The sequence below is a fragment of the Herpailurus yagouaroundi genome, unplaced genomic scaffold (assembly GCF_014898765.1).
Source record: "Herpailurus yagouaroundi ecotype Mexico unplaced genomic scaffold, PumYag 77, whole genome shotgun sequence".
NCBI classification, from domain to species: Eukaryota; Metazoa; Chordata; class Mammalia; order Carnivora; family Felidae; genus Herpailurus; species Herpailurus yagouaroundi.
In genome coordinates, this window is record NW_024412388.1 from 5,150,753 (window position 1) to 5,171,108 (window position 20,356).

Below are 20,356 nucleotides of genomic sequence, written 5' to 3' on the forward strand. Positions count from 1 at the left end.
AGGCCCGCCTTCCCAGCACACCCAAGCTGGGGCTGTGGATCCCAGCTCTGTCCTCACTCCCTTGGGGAGTAACTTAACCTCTCCCTCAGGGCATTGTTGTGAGGAACAAAGACCCTAAGACTTGGGAGACACTCAGCACAGCACGGTGTGTGGCACCTAGTAAGTGCTCAATAAACGGGAGCTCGTAGAAAAGGCTGTATCGCGACCCACAGCCACTGTACCTCCGGTGTTCCTCACTTCCTGTAGCGCGTGCGTGTGCGCCGAGGCTCCTCAGCAATTATTGGCTGTTCGTCAGCTCCAGGCCACGCCAAGCCACAGCAGAGCCTTCAGGCAAAAGGAGAAATCGGTGATACTGCTCTTGTCTTTCTTTAAAATTCTGATATTTGGTTCATCATGGGTTTTTGCCTTAATTGTGACTTTTTTTCAAAGCTGGCATTACAATAGCGTTTGTCTTGTTGGCGGAGAGTCTGGGTGCCCCTTTCCATTGCCACCCGAGGTGAGTGCCCGTGGTCTCACCTTCGTCCCAGTCCTGTCTGGGACGTGCACTGAGGGCCAGCCTGTGCTCACAAGCATCCCTAACAGGATGATTCAAGAAAACTCAGGAGAAGAAACCGAATTCAGATACTGGAGCTCGAGTGGCCCAGAGGACGCATGAGGACAGGATCTTCCAGGCACAGGGCCTGGCCCAGAGTGGAGCTCTGGGGCGCTCATAGCTACGCCCCAGAGGAGGGGCCCAGGCCCTGGCCTGTCCCTGGTCCTGACACTGGCCTCCTGCGTGCCGCCCGTCCCTGCTCTCTGCTCCGTCTCAGCCAGAATCTTCGCTGTGGCCTGCACGTCCCATTTTCACACCCAGACCCGGCTCAGGGGTCTCAAAGCCATTTCCTCGAGCTGTGATCACTTCCCATTACCTCCCACACCTCCCCCAGGGAAATAAAACCCCGACAGCCTATGAAAAGAGAGTTTTCCCTCTTCTCTGGGACTCCCCCATCCACCATCTGACTCTGGATGCTCATCATTCAGCCCCGGGGGCCCACTCAGGTGACCAGGGGCTTCCCACAGTCAGATCTGGAGGTCAGCCGCTCCCAGCAGGCTGGGCCCACGTGCTGGCTGTGACCTGGCAGGATGGGGCAGGGGGCCTGCAGAGGCCGAGGGGGGGACCTGGTCCAGCTCTTCACCCTCCAAAGAACCTACATCACCCTACACTTCCTTCCTCAAGCCTCCAGGACCAAAGGGATGTGAGGCGAGGTTTGAACCAGGGCCTGCACCTTGGCCTTGTCCACTCAGCCTTTTCCTTCTGCCCATTTCATCACACACACACACACACAGACACACACACATAGACATATACAGACACACACACAGACACACATACATATATGGACACATAGACACACACATATACAGACAGTCACAGGTACAGACACATGCACATACAGAGACACAAACACAGACGCAGACACATATAGACGCACCACGTACAGACACACCCTGCCCCCCAGAGGAGCCTGACACCCCTGCAGAAGGCCCCAGCCACAGGACACTGCGTCTCATCTCCACGGAGATGGGGGGAGGGGAAGAGGCCCAGGGAAGTCCCGCCTCAGAGATGAAAACACCCCACGGAACGAGTGCCTCCTCTCTGAGATTTGCATGCATTATTTATCAACACCTAGGCTGCGCGTTTCTCAGAAACTAGCAAGAAAGGCCAACACGAGTGGAGAGGTTGCCGGTTCTGAAGGGAGAGCTGCCGCTAAGTGGTTCCCGAAAGCCCGGCTCCATCCCCGCCCCCCCTCCGCCGGCTCTCCCTGGTTCCACACCACCCACGCCCGGGTTTTTGGTCCCTACCGACAACCCACCGCCTGCTGCGGGGAGGAGGCCGGCCGTGAACACGAGCGAACCGGATGGAGTGAACGGGCTGCTGCTTCGGTACTCTGACCACCAGCAAGACACAATCCTTCCTAGGGCGGAAAACATGCTTCTGAAGGCTCAAAATCAGGCCCGGCTCCGCAAAGTCAGTCAAGCGGAAGGTTTGAGTATCTAGAGCAGACAACATTCACGGGGGACTGGGGGCCGGGCAGCCCCAGAGAGGAAGCTGGTCCCATCTGAGAGCGCCGAGGTCCCCACTCAGCTCTCGGGCTCCGTGGCTGGCGCGAAAGGACGAGGTCAATGGGAGGTGTGGGGCCTGCAGGGAAGCCTCCGGCTTGCTCTCCCCCAGGAACACCCGTGGAAATCTCCGGCAGGAGTCACAAGCTTTGCAGAGGTGGTGAGAGGCGACCGGGAAGACGCAAGAAAACCCCTCTCCTCCCGCGGCCCCCGGAGCACAGGGATGCCCTTCTGTGGTAGCCGATGGAGCCCCGAGGGGCTGGGCCCGCCGGGAGCGCACAGCCTCTCCTCCACGGCCGGGCAGAGCCTGGGCCGCATGCCTGCTTCCCCGTGCAGCGCCCCATCCTGAAGGCCAGCCACCTTTGCCGGGTCCTGTTTGCTCCCCAGCGTCCTGTGAAGGCCTCGGCCTCCTCTCCGGAAGAAGCAGGGAAACGGAAAGGCTGCCAGGACTCTGCCCTCGGCCTGGCCTGGGCCTCCCTGATTGCCTTTGTTTTCCTAGGCAGCCTCCTCCTCTCCATCCTGCCGCGAACGGCTCCCAACCTGCTCCTGCCGAGGCCTTTACAGAAACCAGAAAATGCTTCCCAGTCGGACACGAGTTCCCGGTCCGCAAACCCGAGAGCTCCCGTGTGCGCGTCAGGGCTAGTTTCCCCTGAGTAGCAGCTCTCAACCGCCACATTTACAGCCTGGGGTGGGGGCCTCGCCGGTGGCCGTATGATACTGCTGTCCCCTCCGTGACACTCACCCAGCCTCAGAAGGAATGTGTCCAGGTGACTAAAGGGACCCCGGGAAGGCTTGGTCCTGGAGAGTTGATCACGCACGTGACCAGCTCTCCTGTCTGACAGTTGCTGGAAATCAGGCCCAGGTGGACCCTGGAGACCTCTTGGTGGGCGTGGGGATTCCCCGTATTCAAAGCTCTGGGCTTGAGGAATAAAGTCACGCCAGCTTAGGAAGGGCCAGAATGGGCTCCAGCTTTCCTGAGGCTCCGGGCTGGTGGTCTTCTGTCCTCGCGCATTCATTCGTCTGTTCATTCGCTCGGTCAGCGGGAGTACCTGTTATCTCGCGTTCCTGCAGTCAGCTCACCGTGCGCCTGCCTGCGTTCTGGCCGCCCACGCTGTAGATGTGTTCCGCGCGGGCCCCAGGGGGTGCACACGGTGCTGGCCTCCCCACTGTGTGCAGGCTGGGGGATCGAGCGAGGGAGCTGCTGTCCGTCTCCTGGGGGCCGGGAAGGGAGGGTGCGGCAGTGTGCAGTTCGGACCACCGGCTGCTTCCTGACCGTTTTCCACCATCGACCTCCTTCCTTTGTCACCCAAGCCATGTGGCTTTGGGCATGTTTCTTAATCTCTTGGATCTTTGGCTTCCCTGTCTACAAATGTGTGACGCAGGGACCTTAGAATTCATGAACTCGCTCCCGTAGAGCTGGGCACACAGTGAATGCTGGGTTCCTTTTTCCTCTGTCTGCCTGACCTTGGGGAAGCCTCTCCCCTTCTCTGGGCCTCAGTTTCCTCACCTGAGAAAAAAAGATATGGATCCAAAGCAGTGTAAACCTGGGGCACCTGGGTGGCTCAGTCGGTTGAGCGTCCATTTGGGCTCAGGTCATGATCTCACATTTAGTGAGTTCGAGCCCCACGTCGGGCTCTGTGCTGACAGCTCAGAGCCTGGAGCCTGCTTCGGATTCCGTGTCTCCTTGTCTCTGTCTTCCCCTTCCTGCTCACGCTCTGTCTCTCTCTCCTTCAAAAATAAATAAACATTAAAAGCAGCGTAAGCCTGACCCCCCCTCAGTTCTGAAGTCTGAAGGCCTGCCTCCCTCCTCTTCCTCTTCTGGGCCAAGTTCTGCCCCCACCTCCCCAAGCTGCCAAATCTGCCCTCTCTGTCCTTGCAGGAACAGCCCATGGGCTCCCGTGCACACAGGAGAAGCCTATTGGCTGGGCCCCCTCAGTGAGGGGGCCGGCCTGGGGGTGGGCGGTGACACCCTGCTGTCCCCAAGGCATGCTCCTGTTTGTTCTGTTCAGCTCTTCAGATGGCATGTTATACAGCGCTTTCCAGAAGTGTTCAGATAGACTCACAGGTCCTTCATGGGGGCTTTGTAGGGAAGGAAAGAGCCGGTGGGCCTGGTGGCACTGGTTTGAGGCAGCTCTCCAGCACAAAGCTGCAGCTAGAGGATGCACAGGCCAGTCCCTCACATGGTGGTGAGGCGCCCCGGGGGCTCTGAGATCCTGTGTGAAATGTGCTAGAGAACCCCGCCTTTGGCATCAGCACTGGTGCAAATACAAGGGGTCAGGCCCTGGGCCAGGTGCTGGGGATGCAGAGAGGGACCAGGCAGGTGGTGGCCCTGCCCTGGGGGGTGCTTACAGCACACACACTCATGGGGGCCCAGAACGGAGTGCTTTGCAGAAACAATTGCCCTGGAATTTTCCATCTTACGCACGTAGACTGTCGTGTAGAGAGACTCTGAATCAGCACACGGCTTCCTAAGGCTGCTGTGGCAGAGGGCGGCCCCCCGCCCTGCCAGTCCAGCCGTGCACATCCCACAGGGCTGGAGCCCCTGCCGGGCAGGGCGGCTCCCATGCCTGTGCCCCTCAGCTGACATCCCGTGACCTAGAAGAGGTGGGGACCCATCCCCGCACACAGCCCAAGCCTGAGTGGGAGGGACATCAGGCGCTGGCGTCATCAGCTTGCTCCCGGCTGCTCAGCACACGGGGGGACTGTCAGTGGGTACAGGAGGGCACGCGGGTCCCCGTGGAAAAGTCCACACCGGCAGGTGCCAAGCCTCACAGGCCAGCCCCGCTGTGCATCTGAAGGTGACGCCCAGCCCCAGGTGACTGTTCTCATCTAGAGGTGCCCCGGGCTTTCTGGGAAATGTCACAGTGTGCCGGGAGCACATCGCTCTTCCCCCCAGACCCCGAAACGCACTGTCCTCATAGAAGATCTGAGGCCACACTTCCCTCACCGCATTTCCTCACCTCATATCCACTCTTGGGGCAGTTTTCGGGGCTTGGTTTTGTGCGTGCTAAGAGTGGGCAGTCACTGTCTCGGGTGGTCCTCCAGGAAGCACATCAGTTAGCCCCCAGTGACACCAGGACCGAAGGTTCCGTGCCAAAGCGGGTCCATTTCCTGCTGGGGTCGTACAGGAAGCCACTGCCCTCAGGTGCTGCTGATCTAGTCCTGAGCACCAAGTACCCGCTTCCCGAGCCGGGTCCTCAGACGTGGAGGTGGCCTCCTTGGACACTGCAGGCTGGACAAGCTGCCCTCCCTGGATGAGACGCTCACCCCGGGGAGACCCTGAGCCCTCTGGGCAGCGCTGCGACCCAAGAGCAAGCCAAGCCTTCTTGGTTTTAGTAGCAAAGACACTTTGTTCCCTCTGCACACGTGCCTCTGACCTGACCGAGCAAGAACCCGTCCATTCAGCCTCATTCAACCAACTCAGGCTTCCCTTCTGGGAAATCATTTATTTTGGGGTTTTTTGTTTGTTTGCAAATAACCTAATGAAAACTCCTTTTTTTTTCTTTCCGAAACAAAAAAGGAGACTGTAACACATGTCCCACCTACACATCTGAAATCCTCCAAGCATTTGTTTTACATACAGCGCTTCTGTCTGCACGGCACCCTGAGAGATTGCCCTGGCCACCCCCGCCTTTGCCTGCACCGCTCTGCACTTGACCGGCCCCAGGAAGAGGCAGACTGACTCTGTCCGCCATCTTTCCTGTTCATAAAGACATTTCGAGGAGGGTCTCCCAGCGCCTGTTCATCTTAAGGGCAAAGGTGAGCTCCCACTCGAGCTCGGGACTTTCACAGACAACAAAGCGATAGAGGTGAAGGACGTCTCCGGCCCTTGCTGGGAACTGCCGAAAATAGGCCTCGATCTCCCGTGTTTGGGCTTGGAGTGGACACGGGGAGAAAACGGCCCCTGGCGTGTGCTCTACTGAATGTTCCATTCCGCTGTTTGAAATAGGACCTGCATGTGCGTTGTTTTGGTCATTAGTTAACGTATCTGGGTGTGGAGAAAGCGAGAGAGCTAAATAATTACAAACACTTCAGAGATGTGTTGTTTTTTTTTTTTTTTTTTTCCCACTGACTAAGGTTAAAATGAATAGTGTTGATCCGTTGCCCAGGCAGTAGGCTTGTTAAAGGAAATGGTATTTAAAATGATTTTTGAGCCAAAGCAATTTGGCTGCTCCGAGGCGTCCTTTATCTTTTGCTTTCAAGAGGATAATAATGTTTAAAAACGAAGTCACTCATACCATTTCCTGTCGGGAAGCCAGCTCAGTGATGGGCAGCTCTTCCTCGGGTTTGTTTACTTGCTTCATGATGGAAAATGCAAACTTAATGGGCTTCCTTCTGGAGAGCCCTCGGTGTTCCGACAAAACAGAGACCGATGCTGTGGTTGAATCTGTGTCTTCCCCTGAAGTCTCTTTCCTACATTGTTGCTGTGGGACTTCCCCCCAGCTTGGTTTGAGCCTGCGAGCTAGAGGCTCATGGCCACTAGCTGGTTCCAGGGATTGAGTGGAGGGCTCTGTCTGGATGGAGCACTCTCCCATTTGGCTATGGGGCTCCCTCCCCAAAGAGAACATGGTGGGTCACCCCCACTGAAAGGTGCTAAGCAAGTCTTCTTGGGTAGGGGTATTTCCTGTGTATCACTGGATTGGGTACAGCTGGAGCATAGGCACAGCTAAGCTGACTTCGCCATGAGCTTGGGTAAAGGGAAGGAGATGGTCCAGTAGACCCGTTCTGCCCTGGGCTGGGCTGGGCAGGGCTTAAGTGGGTAGTGTGGCTTCTGAAGTCCCAGGATTCTCTGCTCAGGTGTGCACATGACCAGGTGCAGTCTGCCCGCCTGCCTCTGGCTCACAGAAGCCTAAGGCAGCTCGGGAGGCAGGAAATGGGATGGAAAGAACTTTCCACGGCAGTAAAATGGGGAGGAAAACACCTGCTCCTCGGTGTTGCCCAGCGCCTGGCACACGACAGCGGATCTATTGTTCGAAGTCATTCTCTGACCTTTGTTTTATTACTGGAAAGCATAGCCTCCTTCTCCAAGGAATGGCTGGGGAAGAGTTTGTCCTCTTGGCCACTTCCTGATCTAAGTCTGGCTACAGAAGGAGCCCGTAAAATGTAGGAATGTGATGTGAGGATGTTGTGGGGAGTCTGCGGTCTTGCTGTGTGTGCTCTTTGCTCGGCTTTGGGGTCACATGGCACCTGAATGGGGGGAGGGTTGCTGCTGAGGCCACGGCTGTGGCAGGTGGGCCAGTGGAGACACGTGGCTTCGCCCCCGTGGCTTTGCACAGCACCTACCGGCCTTTCCTTCTCTGTCTCATAGGGATCCTGGCAACCCCTAGCATCCTGAGGCTGAGTGGGGTAATTTAGGACGGCCGCTGCTCCCTTGGTGCATTTTAAACACACTTCCAAACTCTGTTCATTTTGCCTTTGATGGGGAGGTGGCCTTCTGGGTTTTTCTTTCAAGAGATGCAGATTTAATGGACTGTGATTTTTCTCCAGATCTGCTGTTTAAAAAAAAAAAAAAAAGGCAGCATTAAAAAAGCAACTCAGAATTTCTATTTACTCAGGGAAAAAAAAAAACCTGCTTGCTATTCAGGCCCTAGATTTTCCTGGGAGATTAGTGTACTTGCCTGCCAAGATGTTAGCTAAAGGAAAACACATTTGCTATAGATCAGAAATATTTATCCTTTTCTGGGCAGGAGATCCGAAGAACTTCATCTGAATGTATAGCACCTGGAAATATGAATGAATTCAATCTCCTGAGCTGTGGGCATCGTCCAGAAAGGCCAGTCACTGAGCAGGGGTGTGCAGGGGGAACAGGCAGTCTGTGGGAAGTTGAAGCCATGAGAGGGGTCGAGCAAAGCTGCTGGGCTGGGGGAGGGGTGAGGTCAAGGGTCGAGAGGCCCCAGTCCCAGATGAGAGGTGGGGGACTCAGCTAGAAGGACAGCGGTGAGGATCCCAGAGCCTGGCAGCCTTGACTGGCCAGCTTGCTTCATCCTGGGACAGAGGGCGTTGAGCCTGCCCTGCTTTGTATGTTCTTGGAGGGGGGTTGGGGGCCAAGGTTGGTAGGTGACTTGGGCCAATCCCACTCTTGCTTCTTGACAAGAGAGAAGGAACCCCAGCTTCTGTTGAGCTCCGTGCTGTCTCCCCAAAAAGGAAAGCCCCCCTCCTTCAAAGTCTTCTAAACTTACCAGATTCTTCTTTGGTTGCTGCGGAAGAGTGAGAGACATGAGCTCATCAATGATAAAAAATCAAATCATTATTTCCACCCAGACGGCAAGCCTCCTGGTGAGAGACGGGGGACAGAAGTGCGCCCACAGACTGTCAGTTAGCAAGTTTTCACCTCTGGCTCTCTCGCTCGTTGGTCCTTATGATTAGGATTCATTTGACTCCTGCAGCTGTGCTCTGGGTTCTTTGAGGGGAGGGTCAAGGTCAGGGTGTGGGGGCAGGGAGGAGCAACAAATTCCCTGTGATGTCAGAGTCCCTTCTAAGATCTTTGGTGTTTGGGACCCCGTTTTCCATTCCTAGAAGTGATTTGCCCTGACCACCAGCCAGTACCCACCCTGCTTGAGCAGAGCAGGGCTTGAGTCCAAGGCTGTAGGGCCCTGGACACGTGGCCTGTCACTCCGAGGGCCGGCAAGGTCTGGCGACAGGGCAGGGGTGGATCGTTGGCTCCTTCCAGGCAGAGAAGGATCCTCTCTGGTCTCCAGGGGCCCCTGGCCAGGCGGGGAGTAAAGATTCGAGGATCTGCGCTGGGGGGTTTCTGCTAACAAGCGTTCTGTTAACCAGAAGCCCGTACCCTTTCACACGGAGCCCCTAGATCTCTTTCAAACAGAATTGCTCCCAGAGCTTCTCAAGGATAAAGCAGTCCAGGAAAGACTGCAAATCCTGGGAATTTATAGTAGGCCTGCATGTTTTCAGTTATCTAGTTTGGTCCTGTTCAGAGGTGCCTCCTGGCTATAATTTAATCTCAGGTAGATGAAAGCTCTTTTCCTGTCCCTCCAAAAGAGGAGCGACTTCCTCCCTCTCTCGTGGGCCGGGGCCAGCTCTCTGAGACTCCCCAGGAGCCAGCGGGGCGTGGTCCGAGCAGAGCTGGCCATCCGGACCTGCGGGGACGACTCAGAGCAAACGTGTGGTCCTCGTCTTTGTTCAAGGTCGGCCTCAGACAGCTTGCCTGAATAGTCTGGGGCGTCTTTGTACTTGAAAAGCAGCCCCACGTATGGAAAGGTCCACCGGAGAGAGAAAGAGGTGTGTGTGAGCTGGTATCGGGCTCCCTGTAGAACAGGGCTGTATGCGGGACACGAGAGCTTGTGTGCGTGACTTTCTGGGTGTGGAGCAGCCTGCAGACAGGAGCTCTGAGTGGAGGTGAGGGCATGGGTGTGAGTGTGTCAGCCCCCAAGAGTGCACGGAAGGAAGGTGTGGCATACGTCAACTGGGACCGTGAGCCCAGCACAGCCTGCACTGGCTGCTGCATTTGGTTCCACGTACGTTGACACACGTGTCCGGTCTCCCTGCAGCAGACAAGGCGGATGTGGGCTCAGTGATGCAACACCCACTTGATACCCCAGTGTTGGCCACCCGGCTGAGTGTCACAGCCGCCGCAACATTTCCCTGGAGACCGGCCACCAGCGTCTCGTTCGTCTAGTATCAGCCCTAATTAAAAAGCAGTGGCTCGGGGAGCCTGGCTGGCTCAGTCGATTATGCATCCAACTCTTGGTTACAGTTCAGGTCATGATCTCACGGTTCGTGGGATCGAGCCCCGCGTCAGGCTCCACGCTAAGCACAGACCTGCTTGGGATTCTCTCTCTCCGCCCCTCCCCTACTCGCTCTATCTCACTCTCCATCAAAATAAAGAAATAAACACTAAAAAAAAAAAAAAAAAAAAAGTAGGTGGCTCCGAAAATAAAGGTGGAGAGAGAGAATGGCATCCTCTCCCCAACCTGTCGTCTCCTTTAGAGGAAAATGCTGGGGGCGGGAGGCGGGGCGGTGGTCATGCCATCCATCCTTCGGCCTCCCAGAGCCTGTGGTCCAGCTTTCCCACGAGCATGCTGACCCCGGCCCCACCTCCCAAGGCTGCTGGTCGCCGACATGGCCAGGTTGGTGCCCTCAATGTGGATGCAGTCCAGGACTCTCCATGCTGGGGATCTGCAGAAACAGTCTCTTCCTGGGTACGGCCTGAGGAGAGAAGTCATACTGGGCACCACCCCCGGGGCATCTAGGGCCAGGACACATAGCCAAGCCCACCAAGGCCACTCTCCTTCATTGCACTGAACAGTAAATGCATTGCCTAAGGTATTCATAAAGAAGAGTGCGGCAGGCTTGCCCGAGGCAACTCACCTGAAGGGCTCCCCGTAGGGCTTATCTGGCTGCAGTAGCTGCTGGGGCCCCTGCCCCCTGGAGGATGGAGCCCCTTCAGGCTGCACTCCCCACCCCATCAGCCCTGATGCTGGCCATGGGCGCTGTCCTGTCGTTGAGCGATGTCTGGAGCTGGGAGCCACCACCCCACTGCTTGTCAACAGTGCACCCAGGGACAAGAGCCCAGCCCCGTCCGCCCCGATTCTGAACAATTACTCTGCCCCTCACTCATCAGGGAAGCTCAGACGGTCATAGTCCATCCCTCAGAGTGAGAAGGACAGCCCTGTCCCTCCATGACCGTCCACGGTGCCGTGCCCACCGATAACCTTCTGCGGGTTCACCCCGGCACGTTGCTGGTATGATGCTGGAGCCGTCACCTCCCACCTCGTGCGGGCCTGCCATTCACACTTCTATTTCGTGAACATCATCATGTGCGTTTTCTCAAGGGGCTTATCTCTCTGGGGACACAACCACGCAAAGTCAGAGCCCAGAAAGGAAATATGTTCCGCTCATTATTGGGGGTATACTTACACTGAACGTGGAATTTCTATCTGAGATTCCGCCTTAGCTGGTGTCATGGTCTTGTCTGGGAAGCTCTCTGCTGTGGGCTCTGCTTTTGTGCCTCTTCTTGACTTTCCATCTGTTTCGGCACTGAGTACGAGTTTGGCGATTATGTGATGGGTGAACACCCGGGAGAACCCAAATGCCTCAGCTGCCCGTAGCTCCGTGGGGGTCCCCGTGTCCTGCAGAATCTTCCCTGAGCCCCTCGGCCTCCAGCTCAGGGCCTCCTGTGCTGGCAGCCAGCCTGCGCCTCTGGAGGTTGCAGAGGGGGCTGGGAGGAAGCCAAGTGATCCCAAGCCCCTGGGGAGGAGACTGCCAGCGAGGCGGCCCGGTGGGTTTCAGCTCTGAGTGAGGACACGGGGAGCCACAGTGCAGAGACTGCAGGTTACTAGGACAAGTCCAAGGTCAATAGAAGCCTCAGAGGGAGGCTGCTAGGATTCACACAGCAGTCTCCATCCTCCCCATTGCCAGATGGAAGGAAAAAGCCTGGCCCCTAGAGCCCTAGCTCTCGGCTTCCCTCTGGCCCCCAGCCAAGGACAAGCCCAAGCCTGCCTCTGTGCAAAGAAGTGGCCTTTGAGAAAGTGTGTCCTCTGCCCTGGGAAGGAACATTTGCAGTCAAGTCTGTGCATGGAATTTTTATTCCTCTAATACAGCCTGGGCAGGATTTAGTACACAAGTTCTCCAGAGGAAATGCATTCAATAAAAATTTGATGGGCTCCGGCAGCTCAGCAGAATCTCCTTACGAATTCCAAGTGTTTGTTTGGTCCCTGGCTTAGGCAAGAGCCCCGCTACGGCCTGCAAATGGCCTCTTTAGATGGGGGCCCTTGGAGCAGGACATGCCCCCAGTGCCTTGCTTCCCCAGTCTCTCTGAGAAAGAGCTAAGCCCCAGGGCTCTGGGAGCTCAGGGAATTGCTCACCAGGAGATGAGGGCCTTGGACACTCGCTGGGGGCCTGATGCAGATGGGAGCCTCAAGTCGGTTAAGGAATAGAAATGAATTGCTGCGAATAGTTGGGGGAGTGTAGTAACTGTTCATTTATTGTCTTCTGACACTTCTCATGGCTCAGCTGAAGGCTAAAGGGCTGAAGACAGGTGCGTGTGGTCCCTGCCCGGGTGTCCCGTGGGAAATGTGTGCTGGAAGCCAAGCTTGCTGAGGGCGACATGGGGTTCGACCCACCTCTGTATTCTCGGCTCTTAGCCCAGGGCCTGGCACAGAGGGTGAGGCCAGCGAGTGCCAGGTGGCGTTGGAGAGAGGTCGGCCGCACGGTGGGCCCTCAGAGATGGGGGAGCCTGCTGGTCACCCTCTAGAAAACTCCAGCCACAACCCCGTACACCTTCGTCCTGGCGAAACGGGGCCGGGTCACTGGAAAAGTGCCCCCAGGCTCAGCAGCCACTGCAGGGACCAGAGCAAACGCCCACGGCGCGGAGGGCCTTCCTGCCTGGGCCTCTGCTGCAGAAAATGTAGCTGGAGACGGGGAAATAGCAAACCAGAGAGTGTGCTTGCAAAGTGGCTCTCAGGCCTCGGTGCAGAGTGATTCCCCTGCAGTGCCCAGCGTCGCGTCCTGGAGAATACAACCAGCCCAGGTAGCGGCCAGGAGGGTTGGCCTTCGTGTGCCCTTGGCCCAGCCCCGGCCGCCGCCCTCACCCACGGCTCCCAGAGGGCGGACCCTGGGGGCAGCTCGTGGCAAGGACACAGAAGTAGGGTCTAATTTCAGATCCGGCATTTACAGGGCAGTTCCCGGCAAAGAACTTGACTCCCCTTAGCCCATCTACACATCTGTGCACATCCCAGGGGACCACATTTGCCAAGACTTAGCTCAGAGACCTGTTTTTAAGCCATACTGGATGGTAAGCAGAACCCAAATCCATAGGCCGTCCCTGGCTTTCCTTCTGGTTCTGGGGAGCCATGCCAGCTTTTCTTCTCGTGGTGGTTTCCCCTCTCTCCCAGGGTCCCATGTGGCTCCCGGTCACTTAGGCATGCAGCCATCAGAAGGCGGGGGAGGCTCGCCCTCCCGTCTGCAGTTTGAATCACCCCGGCAACACCTTCATCCTCGTGCCCTGCAGATGTGACACATCCAGGCCTTTTCAGGCTCCATCCCCAAAGCCGCCTCCGTCTGCTCCTCTTTGTGTCTGGGGCGCAGAGCCGTGGAGGGGGCAGTCGTGTTAGCTGTGGCAGGAAGGGCTGAGAGGAGGCCGGAGCCTGGGGGCCCATGAAGGAAAACACCAGGTGACGTGATGGTGACATGGGAGGGAGCTGCCTGACCCCAGAGGGCTTGAGGATTTCCAGGCACAGCCAGAGGGGGTCTCCTGGGCAGAAGAGGACTGTCCACACTGCCCATGTCAGTCATGACCGCTTAACCTGAACCCGGAGGAAGGAGCCCGTGTCCCCACCCAGACTTCGGGTAGCAACATGCGCTGCTGCCGGGGCCCCACGCACGGGGACACCAGCACGGGTGGAGTGAGGGGGTCCACTTCCCGGGGTCCGCAGGGCTCTGCTGCCCAGGAGGCCTCAGCTGAAGTAGGATCCTGTGGCCACAGCTTCTCTGGCCCGAGGAACCCCCGGGTGTAGCTCCTGGACACCCAAGTGCAGGGGGTACACCGCTTCCAGCCCTCCTGCCCCCTGTTACCCGGGCTTGACCTCCACCTTCACTGCTGCACGGGGCTCTGGCTTCCCTCTGGCGTCCAGGTAACGAGATGAGCTGGTCAGACCTGGGTCAGGGAGAAAGGGGACCCAGATCGGACCGCTCAGCCTCCGTCAGACAGTACGGGCCCCACAGGCCCCTGCGTGCAGTTTCCTTCCGAAATTTACCTGGTCTCTCTGCTAACTAACTCCAGCATCCAGACCCTCGGGCTCCCAGAAGTGTTGGCAAGACAACCTGGGAATGTCCTTGGGGCCACAGAGGGGGGACCCCACAGCTTGCCAAGCTACTCCCTGCCCTTCCCAGCCTGGGGCCAGTTCCGTCCACCAGGCCCCTACCTACATCCATTCCTGGGGGTCCAAATAGGCCGGAGGCATGTCCCAGTCCCTCTGCCATGGTGCTCAGGGTCCCCTGGGTCGGCAGGAGGCAGGGTACGTGTAAGGTGGTGACGGGCATGTGAAGGGCAGCAGTGAGTGCTGGTTGAGGTCCTGCCAGGCACACCAGGCCCTGTGGGCACTTCCCCTGCATGACCCCCTCTGACCCTCCCCACCCGGTGAGGATTCTCAGGTGACAGGATCTGCCAGCCGCCTGGCTAGCCTCCATGCTCCAGAGTAGAGGAGGGGCGGGCGGGCAGGGCCAGGTCGGGTCATGTGGGGGGAGGGGGGAAGGAGGAAAACCACAGAAGAGAAAACTCCATTAGACGCCTGTGGCCTCCCTGGCCTTCATGGTCAGGATTTGGGGCAGGAATGGAATGAACGTTCCCGAAACCAAAGACAATACTCCCAGGGCTTTGAGGGAGAGTGGGGGTGGGGGCCGAGTCCCTGGTGAATAGGGTCCTGAGCCAGCATCAGCCTGCCCTGAGTGCCCGGCTCCCCACTGGGGTCCCCGAGACACACACTCACACCGGCTCACCCTACGCACGCACACGCGCACAGACACGCACACGCCCACCCCCGCGGTCACATGCTACTCCCACACCTGCACGCATTGCCTTTCACACTCGCTCTTGTGTGCGCACACACAGTCTCACACTTACACACGCGCGTTTTAGTTGCCTTCGCACTCACATCCACACACCCATTGCCTTCCACATGCCCGTGCACACACTCACAAGCGCCCCCAAGCCCTCAGGCCCCTGCTCTCCTGAGCAGCTCCTGCACAGTGCCCGAGGGCCCGGCTCTGGGTCTGGCGAAGCCAGTGGCTCCTCTAAGCAGCACTTAGCTCTACTTCCTTTTGCTCTCTCCTTTGGCGCCTGGAAAACCCCAAACATTCCCACGAGGGAAAACAGGCGCTTTATTACCTCGCAGGCTCAGAACACCGCATCGCAGTAATTGAAAGTGGCTTGACTCAAATTGCATTTTCTGAGGAGCCGTGAGAGACAGGCATGCGGGAGGGAGGGAGGTGGGGGTGGAGGGCTGCTTGGAAGGCTGGCACCGAGTGGGCACGGAGTTCTGCGCCCGGGCCCCAAAGGCCTCCCCCAGGCCACCACCCCCACACCAGGCCAGAGCGCACCCCACAAATGGGATCCAAGCTCTGGGAGGGCAGACACGCCTGCCGCCTGCACCGGCCTCCAAACAAGCCTCACCCTGGGCTTGAGGGCGAGGCTGTGATCTCCCTGCAGGTCACCCGATGGCACCCAGCAGCCATTCGGCAAGAGTTTGTTGACCGAGTGGCCCCCTAGACCCCCGCGGACCCCTGTCCTGGCCGTGGTACACCCTGGTGGGTGCCAGCAGCGGGGAGAGGGCCCTCCTTCTCTGTGAGTCCTCTGGAAGCGGGGATGGGGGCTGCTGTGGTCTGAAAAAGCGTCCGCAAGGCGTCCGTGACTTTGACTCGCTGTTCGTCGTTATGGAGACTTCAAAATTGCACGTGGCATTTAAGAAGAATAGGCCAAAGGGGCTTAACATGAGTGGGAAATGCTGCTTCAATGCCTCTATTCATCCACAAGCATGACTCCCCACAAAACCTACACTCCCTGAGTCATCCGCGTGTCCCCGGCAGCCAGCACTGAGCCCAGCTCGTGGCAGATGCTTGCCAAATGGAATTAATGAATGAGGAAGGAAGGAAGGAAGGTTGGGAGGTTGGGAGGGAGAGTCCCAGGACCCGAGGGAGTAGGAATGTCAGAGAACATCCATCCCCAGCCCTTGGGGAAGGGAGGAGGCTGCCACAGTGTGGTGATCCCCAGGGCCCCAGTCTCTATCCTGATTTCTGCACCGTGCTCAGCCAATGAGTAAGAAAGCGAGGGCCCTTCCAAAGGATCAGCAGAGTCCTGGAAAACATGTGGGTAGACGGCCTTGGCCTGAGACAGGAGCCAAGTGCTGGCTGGGATTGGGGGGGGTGGGGCGGGGACCAAGCAGGACTGTCCTTTACTCGGCCCATCACAGGCTCCTGGATGTCCTGCTGCGGGGTCCTCCCAGGCAGGACAGAGGAGAGAGGCCTGCGAGTGAGTCTTGTCCAGGGGCTGCTGAGCCCAGCTGAATGGGTGACCCCACAACCATTTAGTGATAAACTCATGCCTCTGGTGAGCAAGCAGTTTACTCCCCGTAGCACTATTTCAGTTTACATGGAAGTGCATTGGAACCTTCTTACACACACGTCTGTTCCACCAAACCAAATGGGGGGCACTTTCTTCTCCCCGTTCCGCTCTATCCAGGCCTCATGCTAAAACTCGGCCGGGAGACAAACAGAGTGGCATCCGGCCAGAGGACAGGGCCACACACCTCCTCTGGGGCTGGGTGTCACTCGGGGTGGCGGGGGGGGGGGGGGCACCAGGATTCAGGGTAGAGACCAAACATTGTGACAGCGATTTGATTTCTGAACCACTGGCCTCAACAGACTTTATAGTCTGCGGACACTTGTACCATTTTTTCTCCTCCTGGTTTACTCTGTTTCTGGATTATTGTCTGTAAGTTTCAAAATGGCCCAGGATCCCTGAGTGGTTTATAAATTAGGGCCGTATCCTGGGAGCACCCAGTAGTGCTGATATATTTTAGGTGGTGTCAGAGTTTCTATTATAAACCCCATTTCTCAGAGGTTTACAACTTGGCCATAAAAATGCACAGAGGCCGGAGGCTGATGCCGCCGCCTGAGTCCCTCCCAGGTCCTCAGCAGGGACATCCAGCAGGTGGGCCACAGAACAAAGGCTGGGGTGGGAGGGCTCCACACCCGCAGCATGAAGGGATGTGAAGACGGGGCCTCCCTCCTGCTGGCCCACAAGCTGTGAGCTCCATCCAAACAGCCTCACAGAAAGGAATGTCACAAGCTAGCAAGGCCAGTCCTGAGGGCAGGAGGGCCACCGATGGGGAAAAACGTGTGTCTGCCGGTGAGTCTCTCTTACAGTCTCTGACTGTCCTTCTTAGGTCACTCTGCCCCTCTGGGGCCATTGGCTTCCCTTTCAGCAAGCCCACTGACCCAGAGACCTGATACATACCTTTCCGACCGATTTCCACACTAGGAAGCGTCTCCACGCTCCGTACCTTAGGGCTTGATGTGACGCTCCCGTTTTCAATAAAGCGCTGGTGATCGGGTCGCCTGTTTTGGAGAGCGGAGGAATAAAGACCGGCAGTTCTTAGGCCCAGGGAGCTTGTGAAAGAATGCCAGCGCCTGCTCCCCACCCCAGGAATTGATTGGCTGGGTATGGGGCTGCCCAAACAGTCAACAGTCCTCAGGCCAAGTCCCAGGCTGGTGTCAGGGAAAGGCCCAGCCCTGGAGTCAGACGCCGAAAGTCTGATGATGTTTCCACAAGCCTCTATCCCCAGAACCTGGCCAGGCCCCTTCTTGTCACTGGGGCCCTGGGCACCTGGGACGTATACTGAGACTGGGAGCCCGGCGGCTGTCCCAGTCCCAGAGCACAGCTTCACAGAGGGAGCCCCTTCTAAACCTTCTCCCCAGAGCCACAGGGACAGAGCCCAGGCTGCAGGGAGCCCCTCTTGTTTTCTCCAATTTCTTCTGAGGCTCTGGGATTTCTGGCCCAGACTTGGGAGTCACAGGCTTGCCTGGGTAAGCAGAACCACATCCCAGGGTTGCCCAGCTCTGGGCCCGGCTGCTACGCAGGGACTCCTGCCTGCAAAGAGCCAAGGTCTTTCCTTGGTGGTATGCCAGCTGTCCACCCATGAGCACGCTTTTCATTCATTCATTCACTCAAAAACGCTCACTGAGCACCTGTTGCCTGTGATTGCTGTCCTGGGGCATCTGGAATGTGCTGGAGACCACAGCAGACCCAGGGCCCTGCCCTCCTGGGCTTAACCTCCAAGCAAGGGAGAGGACACAAAACAATAGACATGATAAGTGAATTAAATTATGTAGCTAGCCAGTGCTGTGGGAAAGAAACAGCAACGTGGAGTAAGGAAGCGACGAGGGGTGTCCGGAAGGAAGACACGTTGTGAGGTCCCGTGGGTGGCGAGGACAGAGAGTCAGTCAGCTTTGCTGAAGTGCTGCTGTGTGACAAACATCCCGGGAGTCTCTGGGGCTGGCAGGAACAGATGCTCATTCCTCACTTCCATCATAGTGGCTGTGGTGGCTCCGCCCGGGCTGAGGGGCATGTCCTGTGGCCCTTCCTCTGGGCCCTGGTCCAAGTGGGGGCTTACTGGGGAGTCACGTGTGCCCCTGCTGCACTGGCCAGAGCAAGTCCCACGGCAGGGATGACAGCAGTGGAGGGGGAAATGGAGAGGGGAGAGGGGGATTTTTGCTGAACAAAAGTGCAATCTCCCCATTGCAACATGACAACGAGCCACTCAGGGGAGGCTTCTCCACGTGAACAAAACCTGGGAGGCCAGGAGGGAGGGGCCAGCGGACACGGGAAGAGCACGCAGGAAAAGGGAACAGACTGTGCCAAAGCCTCAAGGGTGCCTGGCCTCTTCATGGCAGTGAGCAGCACCCCAGGGTGGAAGGAAGCTTCTAGAAGGGAAGATGGTGGCAGCCCCGTGAGCCCCATTGCTGGGAGAGATGGGACTACTGTGGGCTTTGAGTGACTTACACTCTAACACCACCCACTGGTCTCTTCATCAGAGGGAGACTGGGGGACAAGGATGTGGACACAGGAAGCCAGGTCAGGGGCACTTTCAATGACCCAAGCGTGAGAAAATGACAGTCTGAGGTGGAGCTGTGGGGTAGAGAGAAGGGGCCAGATTCCAGACGGATTCTGAGGCGGAGCCATGGGGCCCACTGGCCAACCAGATGTGGGGTTAGAGATGGAGAAGCTTCCAGCTGCGTGTAGGGGTCTTGCCAGCCATGATGGAGGCTGTGAGGGCCAGGGGTGCCGCTAGGACGCAAGGTGCAGAAGCCCGTAGTCGTGTGTATTAGCTCCCTGGGCCTGCTGTCACAGAACCACAGACTGGTCGGCCGGAACAATGGGGAGTTGTACCCTCACAGTGCTGGAAGCTGGCCACCAAGATGGAGGTGACCGTGGGGCTGGTTCCACCTGCGGGCTGTGAGGGAGAGACTGCTCCGGGCGTCTCTCTAGCTTCTGGTGCTTCGCTGACCATCTCTGGTGTCCCTCGGCTTGTGAAAGATCACCTCGACCTCCGTCCCCATCTTCCCTGGCCTTCTCCTTGCGTGCATCCGTGCCCACATTTCTCCTTTTATGAAGACACATCGGGTCAGGGGCCCATCCTAGTCTAGTATGACTTCATCTTCACTCAGTCAGTGACCTCTGCAGTAACCCTATTTCCTAATAAGGTCATGCCGTGGGCTGAATGATGGGGTCTCCCCCAAATTCCTATATTGAAGCCCTAATGTGATGGTATTTGGAGGTGGGGCCGCCGGGGGGGGGGTAATTAGGGTTCGATGATGTCAGGAGGGTAGGCCCCCATGATGGGATTAGTGCCCTTAGAAGAAGAGGAAGAGCCACAAGATCTCTCTCCACCATGTGGGGTCCTCACCAGGAACCCGATTTTGCCAGCCCCCACCTCGGACACCCAGCTTCCAGAACTGTGAGAAATGCACGTCTGCTCCTTAGGCCCCCAGCCTGCGGTATGTTGTTACAGCAGCCTGAGCTACCAAGTGAGTCCCATCCTGAAGTACTGGTGACTTTGACATATGGTTTGGGGGGTGGGGCACATCCAAATGAGTCACATCTGGCTCCCCTCCCCAGGCCTGGGGGGGCCTCTTCCCAGCTCCCTGGGCAAGGGAGGGGGCTTGGGAATCTCCTTGGACTGGACGCTCACTCTTCAAGCCAGCCCCCAGCCCCCAGTCCCCAGTCCCCGGAAGGAGCACCACAGGCAGGCGGGCGGCTCTGGAAAGGACGTGCACCGGGTAGAGGCCGCTATTCTCCTGTTGTTTCGTTCGGCACTGAACACCTGCTGTGTGCCTTGCACCCCGGAGAATTTGAGGGTGCATCAGAGAGAGCCCTAGGGTCTAGGGAAAGGCTGGAGGGTGGCCGCTGGAAAGACTTTGAAGGACAGACGGCTTGTGGGGCAGGGCAAAGGGGAAAAGAGGATGGGGGTAAAAAAAAGGGCCCTTTGCTTAGAAACAAGGGTTTGGGGAGCACAGGTGGGCAGAGCCCTGGTGCACAAGCTGCATGGTGCAGCCCCCAGGGGGCAAAGAGCTGTCACCAGAGACGGGGCTGCAAAGGGACACTAGGTAGAAGGCAGCCGTTGTCCCACAGGGGCACCCACGTGCAGATCCAACAGGGTCTGGGGCTGAGTCCTGGGGCTTCTGGAGCTGTTCCACGCGGGACTCTGGGGTTCACCAGTTGAGGTGCACGACTCAGATCCAAGAC

The 20,356-nt window shown here is 57.6% G+C and overlaps 1 protein-coding gene and 2 long non-coding RNA genes across 9 annotated transcripts in view; 1 reads left to right on the forward strand and 2 right to left on the reverse strand.

Moving 5' to 3' along the window:
- CAMTA1 (calmodulin binding transcription activator 1) overlaps positions 1–20,356 on the forward strand; it is an 828,802-nt gene that overhangs the window by 600,442 nt on the left and 208,004 nt on the right. The gene's annotated exons all lie outside the window — the stretch shown is intronic.
- LOC121020173 (uncharacterized) lies at positions 6,166–9,790 on the reverse strand. Of its 2 annotated transcripts, XR_005785996.1 has the most exons (3): positions 8,280–9,790; positions 7,384–7,592; positions 6,166–7,287 (listed from the first exon to the last, which is right to left on the reverse strand). It is a non-coding gene; the product is annotated as an uncharacterized LOC121020173 (long non-coding RNA). The 2 variants fall into 2 exon arrangements; XR_005785995.1 differs by having other exon boundaries at positions 7,384–9,790.
- Positions 9,938–18,107, reverse strand: LOC121020177 (uncharacterized). The gene is made up of 3 exons (XR_005785999.1): positions 17,069–18,107; positions 10,975–11,094; positions 9,938–10,263 (listed from the first exon to the last, which is right to left on the reverse strand). It is a non-coding gene; the product is annotated as an uncharacterized LOC121020177 (long non-coding RNA).